Here is a 6,164-nt window from a genome sequence, read left to right on the forward strand (position 1 = left end):
TCTCTCCTTATGTTATACCAGTGTTTCCAAAATCATGTTCAATTATTTGGGCATCTCTTGGCTTAACAGTAAAATATGTTCCTTTGGCCAGGATCTCATGTCTCAAAATTGTTACTTGGCTAATGTTCTTCGAGAATCTCCAAAAAGGAGGTATAGAATGCAACCCATCACTCAATTCACCCCCCACCCCTCCCTCCTCCAGACCTGTTTATCTTGCAGGATTCCCTCCCTTGAAGAACAGCATCATCACACACCAAGTTTCCCAAACTAGAGATTTATCCTTGATTCCTATGCTTCCATTAAGCCCAGAATTCCCTCTCGATAGAATTAAGATTTCTTGATGTGATACCTACTTATTTAACAAATATTTACAAAGCACATTTTCTAAGGTATTTGGTTTGGGAAGCTTACACTGTAATTGTAAGGACAGGACCTACACAGATGAAGACCTAAATAACAACTTGAGATGTGTCACCAGGTAATAATATATATGGGTTACAGATAATGCGGTGCTGCAATGCTGTAGGCTCAGCCAGAAACATCTTTGTGGGCTGAAGAGGTCAAACAAGAAGTTCAGGGAAATACTGTCCTGTTGCTTAGAAACAACTTTGGAGATGGGAGATCATTTTAAAAAGCTATCCAATAAAGAAGCTGTGGTATATTTATACAATGGATTACTACTCAGCTATAAAAAAGAAGAAAATAACGCCATTTGCAGCAACATGGATGGACCTGGAGATCATCATTCTAAGTGAACTAAGCCAGAAAAAGAAAGACAAATGCCATATGATATTGCTTATATGTGAAATCTAAGAAAAGGAACTTATTTGCAAAACAGACAGAGACTCACAGACCTAGAGAACAAACGTATCATTATCAGACAGGAAAGCAGGTGGGAAGGGATAAATTGAGAATTTGAGATTTGCAGATACTAACTACTATATATAAAGTAGATAAACAACAAGTTTCTACCGTATAGCATAGGTAACTATATTCAATATCTTGTAGTAACCTATGATGATAAAGAACATGAAAACAAATAGATGTATGTACATGTATGACTGAAACATTATGCTGTACACCAGAAATTGACACAACATTGTAAACTGATTATACATTAATTAAATGCTAATAATAATAATAATAAAAGGCTATCCAAAAGGCTCCATAGAATGTTCAGACCAGCAGAGATATATAAGCAATAATTTGCCAGTATTTTTATTTTACGCAGAGGAAACTGAGACCCAGAGACACCAAATGTTGGATGTTGGGCTACATTTATTCAGTATTAATTGTGTGCCCACTGCATGCAAAGGCACAGCATGAGCTCTATTCAAAAGAGCAGGCAAGGTGAGGCTAATTCTTCAAGGGCATCTGGATCTAGTAAGAAACTAAACCTGTGTCAAAGCATTCCAGGGGGCAGGGCTGTGATGAAAAAGTGGGGGGACCAACTGGTAGTTGTAAATGGGGTTACTAGTCCTTCCACTTACCCTTGAAAATAAAAGAATTAAAATAGTTAATCACAGGTTAGTTATTTCTGCCTTGTAAGTAATCGGGGTGAAAGAATTTACCACCACCTACAGTATCCTATTGTCTCATCAAATATCCAGGAAGGAGATTCCAAAGCAATCTGTGCAGTGTCCACTCGAGGGACAGTGACACAGCCTGAATTCTTGTGAAGTGGAAACACTGTGGTTGGTTTCAGAACAATATGGACAGGAAGAAGGGAGAGTCTCACCATCAAGGATTTTTTTTATTTGACTTCTTTTTTTTTTTTAATTAATTTAAAATTGGGGGGAGCAGGTAATTAGGTTTATTTATTGTTTTAACAGATGTACTGAGGATTGAACCTGGGACTTCCTGCGTGCTAAGCACACACTCTACAACTGACCTATGTCCTCCCTGCTAGGCTTCTACTTGAAATATTTTTTAAATGCCCTTCTAATAAATTCAGAGTAAGGGCCCTCCCGTGGTCCACATTCCAGCCTTAGGGAAAACAGTGATGTGGGGCTTTCGCTCCAGAGGAAGTCGTATAGAAAATGCTAAATGATTAGGTGAGAATATGTAAAAATATCTGACGTGCATTGAGAAACTGTTGAAGACCAGAAAGTCGTCAGTGTACTTAAGTCACAGGAACTGACTTTGCAGTCCCAAGAGACAGAAGGTTCCTGGGCTTTCTGGACGCCTGGCATTAGTTTGAAGTCACATCCATGCCTCATTGTTTGTAGACTCTCCCAAGACTGTCCTTAAAGTAGCCTCATTTCCTTAGTTCCCCTGTTCATGCCCTGAGTGTACGTGTGCTCTGAGCACAGCTTGAAATTAGTGTATTTTTTCATCTTTGCCTTTAGTTTTGAAACAAGCAGGGAGAGACCCTAGGGGACCCCATGGGCATGCGCCCTGGACCACGATGCGAATGCTGTCAAGTTAGCCTGGGGCGCGCCTTCATTATCCTCACCCTGCCAGCTTTGCATGCGTGGAACAACCCGCCCCTGGAGAGGAGTTTTAAAATAATACTATGTAGTGTGAAGTGAGATCATGGATATGAAGGCTCCTCTTTGAAGTTAAAAAAATTCTCAGCCTTACAAATGCACAGTATTGATGTTATTTATTAATGGATGTATTTGACACTGTCTTTGTCGGATTCCCAGGCATATTAGAATGCATTCATTTAAAAAGATAACCGTCAGCATTATGGCTTATAGACTAACACAGAAGTTTAATTACTAATAAATACTAATATTTACACAAATGTACGCACTGAGGAAGCTGTGCAGCCACTCTCTTCTACTTCACTGCCAACCAAAAGGAATTAAAAATTAATGTCAACAGGACACTCCCTCCCTTCCCTTACAGCGTGAAACAAAGGAATGCATGAGGGTAGGGGTGGGGGATGCTCTTTCCTCTCCTGCCTGCCAAGTGTCCAAGAGGATCGGAACTCCCAAAGGAGCCCGCCCAATCCAGCAGTCACAGATGACTTAGCAAATGCCAGCTCATTAATGAGAGGTGAGTGTGAGTAGTGTTCTGAGGTGACCTGCTGAGCAGTTTTGAAGCAGAAAGGTTATAATGTTTATCATGCAACTCCATAGTCTTGCATGATAGGAGTCAGGAATCCTTATTATGTTTGACACTACTTGTCCAGTGTAGAGCAAAATTTCATGCATGCAGGCTGTGTATGTTCCTAGCACCTAGTATAATACCTGGCACAAAGCAGGGGCTCATAAGTGTATGCATGACTATATTCATGAATAATTGAAAAACTTCAGTCTATCTGTACAGCAGCCAGTCCAGGGCCACACAATTCCAGTCTCTCCATCACATGCATTCTCTGGCATTCTCTGATTCACACTATAGAATTCTGAACTGCATGATAGTAAGAAGGAGGAACCTAGGGCTGGAAGGTCTACTGGGGAGGCCATTGCAGGGTCCCCGGACTTGTTTGCACCTTCCCCACCCAGAGCTGACTTCCTAGCTCAGTGTAGACAGACATCACTCCCTGTGTAAGGTGGAATCCCACCCTACTCTACCTTTGACCCATCCAAGGATTCGACAGGTGCAGTCCCACTCAGCACGCAGTCATCAAACGCCAACTGCACGTTACACCCTGCTAGGTGCTATGGGGGAAAGCAGAAATATAACACAAGGTCCCTGATCTCAAGAACTAGCATTATAGGGAGGGAGGGTATAGCTCAGAGGTATAGCGTGTGCTTAGCATGTATGAGGTCCTGGGTTCAATCCCCAGTACCTCCATTAAGTAAATAAGTAAATAAATAAATAAACTTAATTACCTCCTCTTTCAAAAAATAAAATAAAAATAAAATAAATAAATCTATAAAAAACTATTTAAAAAGTAAGCATGTAAACTAACAAAAAAGAAAGTTGAAACCAACAAAAAATTTTTAAAAAGAACTAACATTATGCTTAGGCGGACTCTCGGTTATTCTTCATTTATTTTACCATCATATGGAGCATATGTGCTTAGTACTGTTCTAAGTGCCTGGAATCCAACGTTGACCAAGACAAATAACTTCCTGGCCCTCCTGATGCTGACATTTGAGACAGGGAAGACCAAAAAACAATCATAGAAACAAATAAATACATGATAAAAATTCAGGTAAGTGCTATCAAAATGAAATCAGGTCATAAAGAAACTATTTTATCTGAGACTTCTAAAAAAAATGATTATTACTTTTTTCCCGTTTTTGTTTACTTGGGTTTTGGGGGGGAGGGGATTAGGTTTATATATTTAACAGAGGTACTATGGATTGAACCCAAGACCTCATGCATGCTAAGCAGGCACTCTACATGGAGCTATACCCTACCCCTTTTTTCCTAAGATCCTAGTGAGAAGACTTGAGAGGAGACTTCCTCTGGTTGGAAGGAACATTTATTTGGTTTTTCAATGGAGGTACTGGGGATTGAACCCAGGACCTCATGCATGCTAAGCATGCGCTCTACCACTTGTGCTATACCCTTCCCCCTTGATGTCTCTTCTTGTACAGCCAAAAGACTGTCAGATTTCAGATGGCATACATCTGTCTCCAATACAGATCACTTCTCCAAATCTCCCTTGCAGATAGTTGTGGCTATGTGACATTAGGGAGTGACAGATATGACTTCCTGGAAGTGTCCCTAAAGGACATGCTTTCTCCTTCCTGTTCTTAGGAATACACATTTAAAGGCTACTTCTCCTGCAGATATCTTGGACCATGAGATGTCCTTGAGGATGAAAGCCACTCGAGGGCAAACAACAAAACAGAGAGCCTGCGTCCCTGCCCAGCTGGTAAGAAGGCCTTACCAGCCCTGAACTGACTACCTGTCAAACTCCTGAATATAAGATAGAAATGTCTACTTTCTTAAAGCCACTAATATTTTGAATTTTTTGAGTTCCAGTCAAGATGGCGGAGTAGTAGGAGCACTAACTTGTCTCTCGTCACAACTACAACAAAACCACAAACGACTTTTGAATAGCCATCCAGAAAAAAGACTGGAGCCTAGCAAAAAAGATCTGCTTCAACTGGAAACATTGAGACAGAACCACAACAGGATGGTAGGAGGGGTGCACTCACAATATAATCGGGCCCCATACCCCCCGGGTATGGCGATCCACAAGGTGAGGAACAATTAAGTCACAGAGGCCCTCCCACAGGAGTTAGAGTTCTGAGCCCCACGTCAGGCTCCCCAGCCCAGGGTTCTGGCAGTGAGGGGAGGAAACCCCAGGACATCTGGTTCTAAAGGCCAGTAGGGCTTAACTTCAGGAGCCCCACAGGATTAGGGAAGACAGAGACTTAACGCTCTTGGGAAGCACACACAGGATCTCATGTGCACCAGCTCCAGGGGCGGAGACAGTGATTGCTTAGGAACCTGTGCCAGACCGGCCTGCTGGTTTTGGAGATTCTCTGGGGGAGTTAGGGGACTGCTGCAGCTCACCCCAGGGGACACAGAAGCTGGTGACAGACATTCCAGGAGTGTTTATCTAACATGAGCTTGCCTGGAGGCTGACATCTTGATTGGATCATTAGCACCAAGACCCAGCCCCATCCAACAGCCTGTAGGCTTAAGGACTGGGAATCCTAAGGCCAAACAACATACTGGGTGGAAACGCAGCCTTACCCATCAGCAGACTTTCTGGGCCACAAACGCCTCTAGGCAGGGCCTACCCACCAGAGGTCCAGGGCAAGCTTCACCCAGCAGTGGGCAGACACCAACCCCTCCTGCCAGGAAACCTACATAAGCCTCTAGCCCAGCCTCAGCCACCAGGGAAAAGATACCAGAAATAAGAAGACAGTAGCCCCAAGCCTGTGGAAGGAATCCACAAACACAGGCCAGACTCTGCACTGGGACCAGCTCCACCCTGCCCCTTGGGTGACAAGAGAGGAGTGTACTGAGGGGACGCATAGGACGTCTCCCACAGAGGGCCACTTCTCCAAGGTCAATAATCATAACTAGCCCATCTAAAATCACAGAGAGAAAGAAAGACAAAATGAGGTGCAGAGGAATATCCTCCAGGACAAGGCACAAGATAAAATCACAGAAGAAGAAATATGTGATGAGGAGATAGGCAATTTATCCAAGAAAGAGTTTAGAATAATGATGGGGAAGATGTTCGGAGAACTCAAGTGAAGTATAGATACGCAGAGCAAAGTTTTTAGCAAAGAGCTGGAAAA

The sequence above is a fragment of the Camelus bactrianus genome, chromosome 6, assembly GCF_048773025.1.
Source record: "Camelus bactrianus isolate YW-2024 breed Bactrian camel chromosome 6, ASM4877302v1, whole genome shotgun sequence".
NCBI classification, from domain to species: Eukaryota; Metazoa; Chordata; class Mammalia; order Artiodactyla; family Camelidae; genus Camelus; species Camelus bactrianus.